Raw genomic sequence first — 19,146 nt, 5'->3', positions numbered from 1 at the left:
TTTGTAGTTCAAGTAACAACTCAACTACATTCATCAAACTCTTCCCCCAAAAAATTAGTCAAAAGAAAAAGAATTGACCTACATTTTTAATATCAGCACAAGTGTATTTGAAAGCAGACAGTGTGAATCAAACCCAAATGGTTGTACCTCTTATAATAATAAAAACAGAAAGTACTGGAAATCTCAGTGGGTCAGGCAGCATCTGCGGAGAGAAAAACAGAGTTAACGTTTCGGGTCAACGACCCTTCGTCAGAACTGGTGAAGGTTCAAAAAGAACACCTCCTTAATAAGCACTGAGAGAGGGAGGGGAAGAAAGAACAAAAGGGAAGGTCTGTGATAGAGTGGAAGGCAGGAGAGATTAGAGAGACAAAAGGGATGATGGGCCAAATTGAAATGGTAATGACAGAAGTTAGATAAAGGTTAATCTGGATAGAGTGTGAATGGCAGAATAATGACCAGCTGCCATTAGAGACAAAGAGAGAAAAAAAAGAAGAGAAAAAGAAAAAAAGAAAAAAAACATAAGATGGGGGTGGTGCGGGAGTGGTGGGTGGGGGGGGGGGGGGTCGCGGGGCGGAGTGGAAGGGAGCCAAAGATGGGCAGAGGTTATGCTGTGAAATTGTTGAACTCCATGTTGAGTCCAGAAGGCTGTAAAGTGGCTAAATGAAAGATGGGATGTTGTTCATCGAACTTGCGTTGAGCTTCATTGGAACAGTGCAGAAGTCCAACGATGGAGAGATCAGAGTGGGAGTGGAGTGGAGAATTAATGTGACAGGTGACCGGAAGCTCAGGGTCACACTTACGGACTGAACAGAGGTGTTCCTCAAAGCGGTCACCCAATCTACGCTTGGTCTCCCCAATGTAGAGGAGACCACATCGTGAGCAGCGAATACCGTATACTAAATTGGAAGAAGTTCAAGTAAATCGCTGTTTCACCTGGAAGGAGTGTTTGGGGCCCTGAATAGTGGGAAGGGAGGATGTAAAAGGGCAGGTGTTGCATCTCCTGCGCTTGCACGGGAAGGTGCTGTGGAAAGGGGAGCGGATGCATGGGTGACTGTGGAATGGACCAGGGTGTCGCGGAGGGAGCAGTCCCTTCGGAACGCTGAGAGGGGAGGGGAGGGGAAGATATGATTGGTGGTGGGGTCACGCTGGAGGTGGTGGAAATGGCGGAGGATGATCCGTTGAACATGGAGGCTGGTGAGGTTAAAGGTGAGGGCAAGGGGATCCTTCCCACAGATGCTGCCTGACCCGCTGAAATTGCCAGCATTTTCTGCTTTTATTTCAGATTCCAGCATCCACAATATTTTGCTTTTGTACCTCTTACAGTAGTGGGCTTGCTATCCTACTGCAGACAGGTTTTGTTCAGCCTTACCATTTCTCATTTGTGTTGTCCTTTAATGATGTCAGCCATGGCTCAGTCAGAAGGTTGTGTGTTCGAGCCCCACTCCAGCGACTTGAGCACCAAATCTAAGCTGACATTCCAGTGCAGTGCTGAGGGAGTGAGAGAGTTGGGGCGGCAGGGGCCGGGGGGGAGGGGAGGGGCGGTGGGGGGGAGTGGGGGGAGTGCCGTGACGGTGCCAGTCTGTGACCTGGGCTATTTTAACTACCGGGTCTCACTTAAATTTGGTCATTCTGGCTGACTGCAGCCCAAAGCCATCAGGAATGATGTGCAGGCCGGTGGGTGGGAGCGGGAATTTGCATGGTGGGAAGCCGTGCTGAGGCCCCGAGGAATTTGTCCTCAGCAGTCAAGATAAGTGGATCAGCGAGGGGCGAGGGAGGGCTTTGCAGTTGAGGTGAGGAGGGGAGGTCCGAGGAGCAGTGCAAGCCCATGGTCTGCTCTTGGGGCCTGGAGGAGCACTCCTGCTTGTAATGTATTTGCTTCATGGGTTCTTTGCTTTAGAATTCCGAGCAACACATTGCTAATAAGAACTAGTTGGTTTATTAACAAAGGTTTAACAATCACATTACACATTACCAGTTCATCCACTTGGCTCACAACTGCATGCCCCATCGTGGCTGACCGAAACCCAGCTGACTGGGGGTTGTATTGAGTCTTATGAACATCACGTGACTGGCTCAGCCACTCACAATGCAACAGCTCGACAGCTATTTTAGTTAAAACTTATAAATCAACTACCCTCTTTTAGTAAGGGCACTTAAACCCAGAAATTTCCAAATCAACTGTGAACTTTACCAAATTAAATGAAAATTCTGTTCCCGGGGGGTGATGATGCACTCCAGTCCCTCCGGCGCCCACCTCTCGCGGAAGGCCGCTAGCGTACCGGTGGACACCTCGTGCCCCATCTCCAGGGGCACCCTGGAGCAACAGCTCTACAACTCTTTTGAAGACAAAATTAAACATTTAAGTCAAGTGCCCCCCCCCCCCCCCCCCGATCTGGGGGACACTCCAAACATGCCCTTTTTTTTTGTTTTTTTTCTGGTGATTTTTGTGTTTCTTGTTGTTTTTTTTGGGCAGTAAAACATAGAAACATAGAAAATAGGTGCAGGAGTAGGCCATTCGGCCCTTCTAGCCTGCACTGCCATTCAATGAGTTCATGGCTGAACATGCAACCTCAGTACCCCATTCCTGCTTTCTCGCCATACCCCTTGATCCACCTAGTAGTAAGGACTACATCTAACTCCTTTTTGAATATATTTAGTGAATTGGCCTCAACAACATTCTGTGGTAGAGAATTCCACAGGTTCACCACTCTCTGGGTGAAGAAGTTTCTCCTCATCTCGGTCCTAAATGGCTTACCCCTTATCCTTAGACTGTGACCCCTGGTTCTGGACTTCCCCAACATTGGGAACATTCTTCCTGCATCTAACCTGTCTAAACCTGTCAGAATTTTAAGCGTTTCTATGAGATCCCCTCTCATTCTTCTGAACTCCAGTGAATACAAGCCCAGTTGATCCAGTCTTTCTTGATATGTCAGTCCCGCCATCCCGGGAATCAGTCTGGTGAACCTTCGCTGCATTCCCTCAATAGCAAGAATGTCCTTCCTCAAGTTAGGAGACCAAAACTGTACACAATACTCCAGGTGTGGCCTCACCAAGGCCCTGTACAACTGTAGTAACACCTCCCTGCCTCTGTACTCAAATCCCCTCGCTATGAAAGCCAACATGCCATTTGCTTTCTTAACCGCCTGTTGTACCTGCATGCCAACCTTCAATGACTGATATACCATGACACCCAGGTCTCATTGCACCTCCCCTTTTCCTAATCTGTCACCATTCAGATAATAGTCTGTCTCTCTGTTTTTACCACCAAAGTGGATAACCTCACATTTATCCACATGATACTTCATCTGCCATGCATTTGCCCACTCACCTTACCTATACTGCAGCCTCATAGCATCCTCCTCGCAGCTCACACTGCCACCCAACACTGCCAAAACCAGTGATATATATACAAGTGCCCCCTATAAAAGGGGAGGGGTACACTAAAAACCCAGCAATTAAAACAAATTAAACTTTAAAACATATAAAATCAAATTAAAATTTGGTTGCCGGGGGTAACGATGCACTCCAGTCCCTCCGGCGCCCACCTCTCACAGAAGGCCACTAGCGTACCGGTGGACACCGCGTGCTCCATCTCCAGGGGTACCCGGGAGCAACAGCTGTACAAACTGTGAGCATACTCACAGGTGCATACATTCCTGGTTCACAAGGAAACGTTAAACACTTAAAAAAAAAATCAAACCTGCGTGGGCCTTCTCTGGCCCAGATCCTGAGACTGTGTGTTATCTGCGCGATGCTTTGTTAAATTGGCATAGGAGTCTGAATGACCTCATCAGACCCTGACATTGCAATATTTACGAGGGTCCCGCCTGTCTGTGGCAGACGGCATCAACGCAGTCAAAAAGGCAGGAGTTAAAATGGCGGGGTGTGGTGCAGACCCGAACATGGCGGGAACATGACAAGTAGCACCCGACTGCCATTTTAACCCCCCTTCTACATCATTCCCGCTGGGCGGGTAGGCTTAAAGTCGATGCTTAAATGCGCCACTGCGAGCTACTGCTTTCCAAAACAGAAGGATTTTCAAATATGCATCTGCCAGTTATGAGATCCCTGACAGGTGGATAATCTGGAAGGAAAACAGCGGCGTGGAAAGTTATTGGTGAAGTTCGGTTGGGCGAATGTAGGTGAAATCTCAATACTTCTGCACCGTGTAAGTTTAACAAAAGCAAATGATGAATCTGGTGTTTTTCCCAGGGCTGCTGGCCTAGAATATATTAATGTATTCCTCCACAGCAGCAGAAATGATCTCATTGTGTCAGTGCTGCAGGCTTTGAGTAATCGGTGTGAGAGTAGGGTTCAGAAGCTTTGAGCGAGGCATTGTACTATTTTTATCTTCCAGTTACCTTCTATTCCCCTTCAACATCTAGGGCTGCAGGAATGTACATTTACTTCTAAAGCCATTCTCCACAATCGAGAGCACGAGCTGGTCGATAAGGACTGCTTTCAAGAGACAGTGACTATTAATCTTACAACAAACTCAAAGGGAATCGAAAACTGCCACCGTGAAAGGGGGAGGTGGGGGGTTGCGGGGAAGAAAGGGAGGTATTTATAGAAGTGAATTAAGCGGAGGCTTTAAGAAACTGTCTGGTTGGCAGCGCACATAATAATCAATCAGGAGGTGCAATGCTGAATTGGGTATGACTGTCACAATCCCCCAGAGGACAGCTCTGGCAGGGTACACATCTGTTTCAAACTGCGACTCCAGCAAGCACATTCATCACAATGTGACACTGCAGCAAGCCAGGCGTGAGCGATACAGTGAGCTCAGTGCACATGGCAGGGTACAGCACTAAATGGCAGGCGTCCCGTCCACATCTTACCATATTGTGCTGCGAAAAAATAGGTGTATAAAAATACGACACAAATCATGGAATCCCTGAGCAAAAATAGCTTGTCAAAAGATTGCATCGAATGGATGCTCTCAGCATTTCTTAGGATCTTTGAATTTTGCACGACAAACATAAAACCTGTCCTTTTTTTATTCTTTCGAGCAAGTTAGGGCTGCTTAGCCAGCATGGCTGACGTTACTTCGATGTTTTCATCATCACTCACACGCGCTCAAACTGGAGCACGGTGACAACACGTGACAGACCAATATTATTGGTGCGCGCAGTTGGCTTTGATTTTGTGCGACAGTGTGAAACGGGCGATAGAGAGTCGGCAGCACTTTTTACATCTGTCCTGATTTTTAAAATTTTCATTGACGTCACAAATGGAAGAGATGTGAATGGGGCTGCCGATTGGTTATCTCCCGTTTCGCACTATCGCACAAAGTCAAAATTACCCTAATGTAACCCATAAGAACATGAGAACATGAGAACATAAGAAATAGGAGCCAGAATAGGCCATACACTCCTCGAGCCTACTCTGCTATTCAATACAATCATGACTGATCTGATCTTGGCCTAACTCCACTTTCCTGCTTGTTCCCCATAACCCTCGACTCCCCTGTAGTCCAAGAGTCTGTCTATCTCAGCCTTGAATATATTCAATGACTCAGCTTCCACAGCTCTCTGGGTAGAGAATTCTAAAGATTCACAACCCTTAAGAGAATAAATTCCTCCTTATCTCCATCTTAAATGGGTGACCCCTTATTCTGAAACTATGCCTCCTAGTTCTAGATTCCCCCATGAGGGGCAACATCCTCTCAGCATCTACCCTGTCAAGCTCTCTTATAATCTTGTGTATTTCAATAAGATCACCTCTCATTCTTCTAAGCTCCAATGAGTACAGGCCCAACCTGCTCAACCTTTCTTCATAAGACAGCCCCTTCATCCCAGGAATCAGCCTACTGAACCTTCTCTAAACTGCCTCCAATGCAAGTATTTCCCTCCTTAAATAAGGGAACCAAAACTGTACAGTTTGGTTTCACCAATACCCTGTACAATTGTAGCAAGACTTCCCTACTTTTATACTCTATCCCCCTTGCAATAAAGGCCAACATTCCATTTGCTTTCCTAATTACCTGCTGTACCTGCATACTGACTTTTTGTGTTTTATGTACGAGGACACCCAGATCCCTCTGTACCGCAGCATTCTGTAGTCTCTCTCTATTTAAATAATATTTTGTTTTTCTATTCTTCCTCCCAAAGTGGATAACCTTACATTTTCCCACATTATACTCCATATGCCAAATTTTTGCCCACTCACCTATCTATGGGCTAGAACCTCCACTTTTTTTGCATGCTTAACGCCCACTGAACGCCCATTTTACTGCTGAAATGACGTATAACGCCCGTATATCGCCCATTTTGGCACAAAATGGAAAGTGACGGGCAATTTTAGGAAATTTATTGCCGAGCGTTACTTTCCCCATGTGCTTAATGAGGGGAAAAAATATTACTGTCTGCCCACTTTTTTGGGGCGGAATCATCAGAATGGGCGAAATCAATGCCCATAAAATCGTCCAGCGTTACTTTCCGCACGAAATTAACGGCAAAATTCAGTAATACCGTCCACCCATTTTTTTTTGTCATAAAGAGCACATTTGCCGAAACTAACGCCCAGGAGATCGCCCACTGTTGCTTTTACCACCTCACACACATAACGGCCAAAATATGGTTCCCCCAAAAAAACGGCCACAAAAAGTGGAACTGTTCTGAATGAACGCCAGCGGTAGGGCTGGCATTTTTAATATCGCAGGTCACTTCATTCAAAAGGCTGCCTGAACTTTGGGGAAGTTTGTATTGACTCTGGAGTTCTTCTCAGGTGAAGTGACCAACTCATCAGACATATTTTCAGACTCTGGACTATTGGGGCTTTACTCCAGGTGTATTTTAGTGAGGAGATCATTGCTTCTGATCAATCGCTATTATACTTTCAATGCAATGGGCCCATCAAACAATAACTGTGCTTAAGCAGCGCTTCAGATGTCTTGATCACTCAGGAGGGGAGCTACAATACAACCCTGAGTAAGTAGGTAAATTCGTGGTCGTGTGCTCAATGCTGCACAACCTGGCTATCAGGAGGGGCCAAGAATTGCCAGAAGGCACTGATGCTCCACCTCAGGAGAGAGAGGAAGAGGACGATGAGGGGCTGGACGCTGACCTAGGGCCAGACAGTCAGACTGGCTATGAAAGCATGCCCATGACCCTTTCCAGACCGCAGGAAAGGGCCCGTGGTGGCTACATAGCTGCAAGACTCTTACGTGAGGAGCTGATATCTGAACGATTTGCCTGAAAGAACGTTGATGTGAGTGTCAACGCTGACACACTGCTGTGTGTGTGCAGCTCAGACATCGATGGTGTCCATCACCTTGTTGCCAGTTAAAGTTAAGTTGTATTTAACACTTTCATGTTACGGAATCACCAGTATGTAATGGTGCAGCTATCTGAGACAATGCGCAACAAGGTTATGTTCAATAACAAAAATGTTATACCAACATTGGTCTGAAATCGTAAGTATCACAGGCAAACACCCAACCCCCGCCCACACCCCACTTTTTCCACCACTGACGTCAATCAAATGTTCAACATGTCCAGCAACACAGAATACAAAGGCAAAACAGGAGGGTGATCCCCAGCCCCCATACATTACAACAAATTGCATACACCCAGATGGAGGTATAACACAGCCATCACCTACGGACATGCACCTCACTTTCCTTCCCCCCTCCCTTTCTCCCCACCTCTACCCCTTCCCCTCCTCGCTCCATAGGCCTGGCCGAGGAGCTCCTCAGGCAGTGCCTCATTGGGGGGGATGAAGGCAAATGCGGTCATTGCATGGGTACGGGAGCGGGGGGTGCCGAGGGGGCAACATTCTCTGATGCAGAAGCAGGATCTTGGTCTTTGCTATCATCTGTTGTTCGCAGTGGTGGTGCGAAACCTAGAGATGGAGTGCCGTGCTCGGGGACCACTGGGAGGACTGTGCCAGCAGTGTTCCTGGCTATCGCATCAAAGGACTCCACCATGTGCGGAATGTACTCAGTCATGGTGGCTAGCTGTCGGGATATGCCTCCAATGCTTCGATGAGCTGGTCACCAATGTCTACAGTCCTTCTGGACAATTGTACCATCTCTCCTTGGGGTGGAATGGTTTCTGGAGCGTGGCAATGCAGGTTCCTTGAAGTCGGCACTCTCATCCGTGGAGAATAGACCCAACGGATTGACGGACGAAAATTGGAGCTCCTCAGCACCCGATGTTGGATCATCTGGAGAGTCGGGCCCCGCGCCCCCACCTTCTGGCCTCTGTGACCTTGCCTTGGGACGCGCTGCTGGCTGAGCTGCAAAACACAAATGTGGTTATTAGAGGAGAAAGGGGTGCTAGTGTCATAAGGTGAGTCCAGCGCTACACACAGCATATGCACGACAAAAGCACCACCGCCATCAAAATCATCGCAGACATCACATTTCATGAACATCAACACATTTGCATTGCAATGATTTTCATTAGGCCAACATTATTTCTATGACAATTTTAGAAATCATCTATCATATATGATTGTTTGGATATGAGTGGGTGTGGCATCTATTGACGTTACATTACGCAATGGTGTAAGTTTTACTCATGTGGCATCACTTCAGGGTCTGCAGCTACGTCCGTGGCTGTCCGGGGATGCTTCCCCACGAGTGCGAGCACTCGCTCCTCCATCTCTGTGATGTCGCTGGTGACTGGTGGCCCCCCACCCGTTCGCCTCTGCACGGACCTCATCATCGATAGCTTTTTCTGTAAAAGGTGACAGGACGACATGGCATGAGATCATTGCATGATATCATTGCTAGGTACTGTCACAGACACTGATACAACACAGAACCGACAGATGTAATCATGATTATTATGAAAATTAACATTCTTTATCTAAAGACGTACACCATGATCGCAGGCTTTGAGTAAAACATTCCCGGTAAAAGTGAAAGGCCTCACATCTGATGATAGTCACTCATGACTGTTACAAATCAAATTATATAAATACATAAGTACATGTAAATCAATGCAATACTTACTCTTGCGGATCCCACAAGGTTGTTCCATTGTATGCGGCATTGGTTGCCCTCACGAACCTCATTGGTCGCCGACGAGACCACCTCTGCTATCTCGGTCCATATCCTCTGGTAAGCCTTTGGGGTGGGCTTCCCACACCCGCCCTGTGTCAAATCACCCCAGCATAACTCGACCTCCTGCAGGAGGGAGGCATTTGCCTCGTCCGAGAACCTCATGGCTCTTTTGCGCCCTCCAATGTGCTCCTCTCCCACCTCACTTCTCTCTCCAGCGTCAGTCTCCACAGCGTGCTGTGATGCCTCCTCCTTTCTCTCCATTATAGGCCAAATATGTGGCTGGTAACAGCTAATTTATGTTTGCCTACTTGCTGTGAAGCTCTAAAGTCTCCGTCCTTCCTCCCAAAGCAGCCACACCACACCCAGACACGCCTTCAGTCCCTCTGAGCTCCCTCTCTCTCTGTCTCCTCTTCTGCGCATGTCATGATGACCCTTGACCTCCTGAATCGTGGGAATCGAGCGTCGCCATGCCATTGCTAAGGACAGCCACACTTTACGGCAGAAGGTCAAAAAAATTTGATGCTACCGCCCATTTCATATCGCTCACGGTAACTCCCATTTTCAAAAATGGAGACTCGGTGCTCTGAGAATGGGCGAGAAGCCGGCGATCCGAAAACCCTTTTTTACCGCCCACGCCGGAAATAACGCCCATTTTTGGGTGATAAGCACAAAGGTGGAGGTTCTAGCCCTATATGCCTTTGCAGACTCTGTGTCCTCCTCACAACTTGCTTTCCCACCTATCTTTGGGTCAGCAAATTTGGCTAGAATACACTTGGTCCTCTCATTCATGTCAACCCCTTCAACCCACATAAACATGCTTCTAATGTCACCCAGTAATGCTTCTTCATGTTGCAATCAGTATGAAGGAGGAAGAGCTGTGGAGAACACAGCACAAGGTGAGTGCTTATTCCTCTAAATCGCTGTCAAATATTGGACATCATGGGGGGAGTTTTAACAACGGTGAGCGGGTGCAGGTGGGAGGTTAAATGGGCAAAAAATTCTCAGCGTGTCGGGAAGCCTGCTCCAACACGCCGATTTCCAGATTTTACTGAGGCGGAACAGGAGGCGGGTTGGCATTTTAAATATGTTAATGAAGCTGCAAGCCTTGGATTTAACCTGCTTTGCAGGTTTAACTGTGGACGGTTGGGTTTCCCATGCTTCGGGAAACATGGCAGCGAGGTGAGGACAGCCTTGGGGAGCATTGCTTGTGGGCCAGGGGGAGGAGGAGCACTTATTCCAAGCCCTCCAAGTTCCCCCACCATCAGATCCCTGCCCATGGATCAGACATCCCCCCCCACTTGGGTCAGGGATCCGGAAGAAATTTATCGAATTATCCAACTATTAATTAGAGTAATTTTCCTTTTCAGGCTGAACAGATTATTTCAAATAAAATATGTGGTTTACAACAGCTCTGCATCACTGTGTTTTGCGGTTCAGGTCTCCGCTAACACTCCTCTCTCTCTCTCTCTCTTGCTATCATATATTGAGCTATAGATTCTTTCATTAAATCCAAGCTCCAGTTCTACAGATACACAAGCCTGTCACTCAGGGCTATCAAGAGAGACTTTAAGAGCGAATCTGGTCTATGTACTGAAGGAGACAGGTTAAGATTAGCCTGCTACCTCCGCTCATTCAAGTGCTGAAAGCAAAACCTTCCTCTTGCTCAACCCAATTGATTATGGCCAGAGCATTTGTACTAACTATTTATTTGGTGACATGGCTGAGAAATGAATGATTTTAAAAAGTCAGCACATTTCCAAAAGGCAGATTGGAACCTTGATATTAGGCTCTAATCTGAGGGCTTGCAGCCATCGGAGGTTCGAAGAGATATGTAAAAAATCGCCTGGCTCACTCGCGCAACTGTAATGTTTTTACTTCATGGGTTCTTTGCTTAAGAATTCCTAGTAACACATTGCTATTAAGAACTAGTTGGTTTATTAACAAAGGTTTAACTATCACGTTACCAGTTCATCCACTAGGCTAACAACTGCATACCTCATCGTGGTTGACCTAGACCGAACTGACTGGGGTTTTATTGAGTCTTATGAACATCATGTGACTGGTTAAGCCAATCACAATGCAACAACTCTACAAACCTGAGCATACTCGCAGGTACATATATTACATAGAAACATAGAAAATAGGTGCAGGAGTAGGCCATTCGGCCCTTGTAGCCTGCACCGCCATTCAATGAGTTCATGGCTGAACATGCAACTTCAGTACCCCATTCCTGCTTTCTCACCATACCCCTTGATTCCCCTAGTAGTAAGGACTTCATCTAACTCCTTTTTGAATATATTTAGTGAATTGGCCTCAACAACTTTCTGTGGTAGAGAATTCCACAGGTTCACCACTCTCTGGGTGAAGAAATTCCTCCTCATCTCGGTCCTAAATGGCTTCCCCCTTATCCTTAGACTGTGTCCCCTGGTTCTGGACTTCCCCAACATTGGGAACATTCTTCCTGCATCTAACCTGTCTAACCCCGTCAGAATTTTAAACGTTTCTATGAGGTCCCCTCTCATTCTTCTGAACTCCAGTGAATACAAGCCCAGTTGATCCAGTCTTTCTTGATATGTCAGTCCCGCCATCCCAGGAATCAGTCTGGTGAACCTTCGCTGCACTCCCTCAATAGCAAGAATGTCCTTTCTCAGATTAGGAGACCAAAACTGTACACAATACTCCAGGTGTGGCCTCACCAAGGCCCTGTACAATTGTAGCAACACCTCCCTGCCCCTGTACTCAAATCCCCTCGCTATGAAGGCCAACATGCCATTTGCTTTCTTAACCGCCTGCTGTACCTGCATGACAACCTTCAATGACTGATGTACCATGACACCCAGGTCTCTTTGCACCTCCCCTTTTCCTAATCTGTCACCATTCAGATAATAGTCTGTCTCTCTGTTTTTACCACCAAAGTGGATAACCTCACATTTATCCACATTATACTTCATCTGCCATGCATTTGCCCACTCACCTAACCTATCCAAGTCGTTCTGCAGCCTCATAGCATCCTCCTCGCAGCTCACACTGCCACCCAACTTAGTGTCATCCGCAAATTTGGAGATACTACATTTAATCCCCTCGTCTAAATCATTAATGTACAGTGTAAACAGCTAAGACCCCAGCACAGAACCTTGCGGTACCCCACTAGTCACTGCCTGCCATTCTGAAAAGTACACATTTACTCCTACTCTTTGCTTCCTGTCTGACAACCAGTTCTCAATCCATGTCAGCACACTACCCCCAATCCCATGTGCTTTAACTTTGCACATTAATCTCTTATGTGGGACCTTGTCGAAAGCCTTCTGAAAGTCCAAATATACCACATCAACTGGTTCTCCCTTGTCCATTCTACTGGAAACATCCTCAAAAAATTCCAGAAGATTTGTCAAGCATGATTTCCCTTTCACAAATCCATGCTGACTTGGACCTATCATATTACCTCTTTCCAAATGCACTGCTATGACATCCTTAATAATTGATTCCATCATTTTACCCACTACCGATGTCAGGCTGAGCGGTCTATAATTCCCTGTTTTCTCTCTCCCTCCTTTTTTAAAAAGTGGGGTTACATTGGCTACCATCCACTCGATAGGAACTGATCCAGAGTCAATGGAATGTTGGAAAATGACTGTCAATGCATCCACTATTTCCAAGGAAACCTCCTTAAGTACTCTGGGATGCAGTCCATCAGGCCCTGGGGATTTATCAGCCTTCAATCCCATCAATTTCCCCAACACAATTTCCCGACTAATAAGGATTTCCCTCAGTTCCTCCTCCTTACTAGACTAGCAGCCTTCTTTTGTTTTAAATGACAAGGTACAACATTTTCATTGTAGTGTCAAAGAACAAATTGAATGGATTTGCTACTCTACATTTTATTCAAAAATGAATACACCATCGTTAATGCAACTTTAAGAAACCAAAATGCAAGTTGCTGCCTAAATATCTGGCAGTGGTTTGATTCATGCTTCATTCATTATGTGCACACACGCGCATTAGATTACTTTCTAAATAACCCACCACTGTGTTTGTTTAAGGCACCATTGATTAAGGCAGCTAATTCTCTCTTTCCATCATAACTAAAAGCTTATCATTGTGGCGCTCTCATCAGTTTAATACACTTTCCTTTACAAAGCTTTAGAATCACAGCCTGTCAAAACCAGACCCAGGATAACAAACCAGGAGGTTAATAGCCATTTTAAGCCTGTACACATAGAAACATAGAAAATAGGTGCAGGAGTAAGCCATTCGGCCCTTTGAGCCTGCACCACCATTCAATAAGATCATGGCTGATCATTCACCTCAGTACCCCTTTCCTGCTTTCTCTCCATACCTCTTGATCCCTTTAGCCGTAAGGGCCATATCTAACTCCCTCTTGAATACATCCAATGAACTGGCATCAACGACTCTCTGCGGTAGGGAATTCCTTAGGTTAACAACTCTCTGAGTGAAGAAGTTTCTCCTCATCTCAGTCCTAAATGGCCTACCCCTTATCCTAAGACTGTGTCCCCTGGTTCTGGACTTCCCCAACATCGGGAACATTCTTCCTGCATCTAACCTGTCCAGTCCCGTCAGAATCTTATACGTTTCTATGAGATCCCCTCTCATCCTTCTAAACTCCAGTGTATAAAGGCCCAGTTGATCCAGTCTCTCCTCTTATGCCAGTCCAGCCATCCCTGGAATCAGTCTGGTGAACGTTCACTGCACTCCCTCAATAACAAGAATGTCCTTCCTCAGATTAGGAGACCAAAACTGAACACAATATTCCAGGTGAGGCTTCACCAAGGCCCTGTACAATTGCAGTAAGACCTCCCTGCTCCAATACTCAAATCCCCTAGCTATGAAGGCCAACATGCCATTTGCCTTCTTCACCGCCTGCTGTACCTGCATGCCAACTTTCAATGACTGATGAACCATGACACCCAGGTCTCGTTGCACCTCCCCTTTTCCTAATCTGCCGCCATTCAGATAATATTCTGCCTTTGTGTTTTTTCCACCAAAGTGGATAACCTCATATTTATCCACATTATACTGCATTTGCCCACTCGCCTAACCTGTCCAAATCATCCTGCAGCCTCTTAGCATCCTCCTCACAGCTCATACCGCCACCCAGTTTAGTGTCATCTGCAAACTTGGAGATATTACACTCAATTCCTTCATCCAAATCATTAATGTATATTGTAAAGAGCTGGGGTCCCAGCACTGAGCCCTGCGGCATTCCACTAGTCACTGCCTGCCATTCTGAAAAGGACCCGTTTATCCCTACTCTCTGCTTCCTGTCTGCCAACCAGTTCTCTATCCACGTCAATACATTACCCCCAATACCATGCGCTTTGAATTTGCACACCAATCTCTTATGTGGGACCTTGTCAAAGGCCTTTTGAAAGTCCAAATACACCACATCCACTGGTTCTCCCTTGTCCACTCTACTAGTTACATCCTCAAAAAATTCCAGAAGATTTGTCAAGTATGATTTCCCTTTCACAAATCCATGCTGACTTGGACCAATCCTGTCACTGCTTTCCAAATGCGCTGCTATTTCATCCTTAATAATTGATTCCAACATTTTCCCCACTACTGATGTCAGGCTAACCAGTCTATAATTTCCCGTTTTTTCTCTCCCTCCCTTTATAAAAAGTGGTGTTACATTAGCTACCCTCCAGTCCATAGGAACTGATCCAGAGTCGATAGACTGTTGGAAAATGATCACGAATGCATCCACTATTTCGAGGGCCACCTCCTTAAGTACTCTGGGATGCAGACAATCAGGCCCCGGGGATTTGTCGGCCTTCAATCCCATCAATTTCCCCAACATAATTTCCCGCCTAATAAGGATATCCTTCAGTTCCTCCTTCTCACTAGACTCTCGGTCCCCTAGTATATCCGGTAGGTCATTTGTGTCTTCCTTCGTGAAGACAGAACCAAAGTATTTGTTCAATTGGTCTGCCATTTCTTTGTTCCCCATTATTAATTCACCTGAGTCCGACTGCAAGGGACCTATGTTTGTCTTCACTAATCTTTTTCTCTTCACATATCTATAGAAGCTTTTGCAGTCAGATTTTATATTCCCAGCAAGCTTCCTCTCGTACTCTATTTCCCCCTTGTCCTCCTCTGCTGAATTCTAAATTTCTCCGAGTCCTCAGGTTTGCTGCTTTTTCTGGCCAATTTATATGCCTCTTCCTTGGATCTAACACTCTCCTTAATTTCCCTTGTTAGCCACGGTTGAGCCACCTTCCCTGTTTTATTTTTACCCGAGACAGGGATGTGCAACTGTTGAAGTTCATCCATGTGATCTATAAATGCTTGCCATTGCCTATCCACCGTCAACCCTTTAAGTATCATTTGCCCGTCTGTTCTAGCGAATTCACACCTCATGCCGTCGAAGTTAGCTTTCCTTAAGTTTAGGACCCTAGTTTCTGAATTAACTGTGTCACTCTCCATCTTAATAAAGAATTCTACCATATTATGGTCACTCTTCCCCAAGGTTGCTAATTAGTTCCTTCTCAATGCACATTACCCAGTCTAGGATGGCCAGCTCTCTAGTTGGTTCCTCGACATATTGGTCCAGAAAACCATCCCTAATACACTCCAGGAAATCCTCCTCTACCGCATTGCTACCAGTTTGGTTAGCCCAATCTATATGTAAATTAAAGTCGCCCATGATAACTGCTGTACCTTTATTGCACACATCTTATTTCCTGTTTGATGCTGTCCCCAACCTCACTGCTACTGTTTGGTGGCCTGTACACAACTCCCACCAGCATTTTCTGCCCTTTGGTATTCCGCAGTTCCACCCATACCGATTCCATATCATCCAAGCCAATGTCCTTCCTTACTATTGCATTAATTTCCTCTTTAACCACCCCGCCTCCTTTTCCTCTCTGTGTATCTTTCCTAAATGTTGAATACCCCTGGATGTTGAGTTCCCAGACTTGGTCACCCTGGAGCCATGTCTCCGTGATGCCAATTACATCATATCCATTAACTGCTATCTGTGCAGTTAATTCGTCCACTTTATTCCGAATACTCCTCGCATTGAGGCACAGAGCCTTCAGGCTTGTCTTTTTAACACACTTTGCCCCTTTAGAATTTTGCTTTAATGTGGCCCTTTTTGTTTCTTTGCTTACCACAAAGCACTTCTAAAGACTGCTGTTCTTAATCGATTTTTGTTCGCAGTAACATATTAGCTTTGATTGTTCATTTTCTTTTTCTTTATTAGCTTTCTCACGCTTTCCTTTTGCTGCTATCTTGCTGCAGCTGTGGACACAGCACTTTGGTTGCCCTGATACTGCTCAGTGCTCTAATAGAGCAACTCATTTATTAACTCTCTCCCGTTCCTCTCCCAGACCACATGCCTTTTAAGCGCCATTGTTTAGGTAAATGACTTCTTCATTAAACTGACAGATTAAAATGGCAGCTGTTATGTATGTATGTAAACCTCACCAATATGTAAGACTTGCCACCAGGGGGCACACTTGTGGGAGACCTAAGGGTCACCTGTGCACCCTGGGAAAGCAGGTATAAAAGGCAATCCACCATGCTGCTTCCTCCCTCTGGAGTCACATTAAAGAGACCAAGGTCACAACAGTTTCAGCTTACAATACAGTGGAGTTATTCTGAACATAACAATTGGCAACGAGTAACGGATCACGAACTTTCATGCGTTAATGGCTGCCGTTGGTATTCTTGAGAGATTTTTTGAGGGTGATGATTGGGAAGCCTTCGTTGAGCATCTCACCCAGTACTTCGTGGCCAACGAACTGGACACGCTGAGACGGCGGTCAAGCACAGGCCGATTCTCCTCACCATATGTGGGTCTTCAATATATGGCCTCCTCAAAAATCTGCTGGCACCGGACAAACCAACGGACAAGATTTACATAGAGCTGTGCATGCTGGTTCGGGAACACCTTAGCCGAAGGAGAGCATCTTAATGGACAGGTATTGCTTTTACATGCACCATCACTCCAAGGGCTAGAACGTGGCAAGCTTTGTCGCTGACCTAAAATGCCTTACGGGACAGTGTGAATTTGCTGGACATTGGTTCCGGTCCTGCCCAGGTGCAGACCGTCCGGTTTGTACTGGTCCCACCTCCCCCAGGACCAGTTCCAATGTCCCAGAAATTTGAATCCCTCCCTTCTGCACCACTGCTCAAGACAAGTATTCATTTGATCTATCCTGCGATTCCTACTCTGACTATCACATGGCACTGGTAGCAATCCTGAGATTACTACTTTTGAGGTCCTACTTTAAAATTTAACTGCTAGCCCCCTAAATTCGTCTCGTAGGACCTCATCCCGTTTTTTACCTATATTGTTGGTACCTATATGCACTACGACAACTGGCTGTTCACCCTCCCTTTTCAGAATGTCCTGCACCAGCTCCGAGATATCCTTGACCCTTGCACCAGGGAGGCAACATACCATCCTGGAGTCTCGGTTGCGGCCGCAGAAACATCTATCTATTCCCCTTACAATTGAATCCCTTATCACTATCGCTCTCCCACTCTTTTTCCTGCCCTCCTGTGCAGCAGAGCCAGCCACGGTGCCATGAACTTGCCTGCTGCTGCTCTCCCCTGATGAGTCATCCCCCTCAACAGTACCCAAAGCGGTGTGTCTGTTTTGCAGGGGGATAACCGCAGGGAACCCTGCACTACCTTCCTTGCATTGCTCTTCCTGCTGGTCTTCCATTCCCTATCTGGCTGAGGACCCTTTACTTGCGGTAAGACCAACTCACTAAATGTGCTATTCACGTCTTTCTCAGCATCGTGCATGCTCCAGAGTGAATCAATCCGCAGCTCCAGTTCCGCAACACGGTCCGTCAGGAGCTGGAGGCGGACACACTTCCCACACATGTAGTCATCAGGGACACCAGAGGCGTCCCTGATTTCCCACATGGTATAAGAGGAGCATAACACGTGTCCGAGCTCTCCTGCCATGACTTAACCCCTAGATTAACTTAATTTGGCAACAACAATGCTAAATGTTACTTACTGAAATAGAAAAGAAGAAAAGCTACTTAACAATCACCAGCCAATCACTTACCCCCTTGGCTGTGATGTCACCTTTCGATTTCTTTCTACTTCTTTTTTGCCTTCTGTACCCGCTGCAGCTGCACCAGCTGGGCCTTTATAGGCCTCACTCACGCTGCTCCCGCCTTTCACCGACTGCCGCTGCCTCAGGAAGTCCCGCTGGGCCTTTATAGGCCTCACTCACGCTGCTCCCGCCTCTCACCGACTGCCGCTGCCTCAGGAAGTCCCGCTGGGCCTTTATAGGCCTCACTCACGCTGCTCCCGCCTCTCACCGACTGCCGCCACCTCAGGAACTCCCGCTGGGCCTTTATAGGCTTCACTCACTGCTAATAGGCTGCCGCATTTCCGTATTTGTCCTGGAGTATTTTCAATCTGTTTCCAAGCAGTGAACTTAAAACTTATGTAACGTGTGCAGCGTATTAATTACTCATATAATTTATAATATATACAATGTACTAAATACTAAACAGAGTTTGACTACAGTGAGTACACTTCAAATAAAGTACTTCATAGGCTGTTAAACACTTTGAGATACTGAAGCCATGAAAGTCTATAAATGCAAACTCTAGAATAAAGTAGATTATTGTGGCAAGCTCAGGCAGTGACCTAATGTGCAAATGGTACTTATAACTTGATTATAAAAATAGCTAACTGTCACCATTCATTTCTCTTTATCACAGCCTTTTATAACTCATGACAACCCCGATCAAACTTCCAGTACATTCACATGGAATTTATCTGTCAGACATTACATACTGTTAAATAAAATATACCATAATGCAAGTTCATTGTATTCCATGTGAATGTGTTTATGTTTATCCCTTATACGGCATTTTCTGCATTCCTTTGAAGAATTTAATGTACGGTAATTTTCAAACTTTCTGTTCGTCAAGGTGAAATACTGCAGAATGTGATTTTTTTTTCTATGCTTGTGCACTCAATGAATTCCCATATCAGAAACTGCAATGGATCAAATGATTGATAAAGCTCTTCCACGTCAATAAACCTTGGACCCCTGGCTGAAGAAGATTCCCGCTTCCCAAACCTCCCGTGCTTTGTCTGAGTGAGATAGTCAGTTTGGTGCTGGATAATAGACCGTTTTG

The sequence above is a fragment of the Pristiophorus japonicus genome, chromosome 15 (assembly GCF_044704955.1).
Source record: "Pristiophorus japonicus isolate sPriJap1 chromosome 15, sPriJap1.hap1, whole genome shotgun sequence".
NCBI classification, from domain to species: domain Eukaryota; kingdom Metazoa; phylum Chordata; class Chondrichthyes; family Pristiophoridae; genus Pristiophorus; species Pristiophorus japonicus.
Note: the sequence above shows the minus strand (reverse complement) of the source record.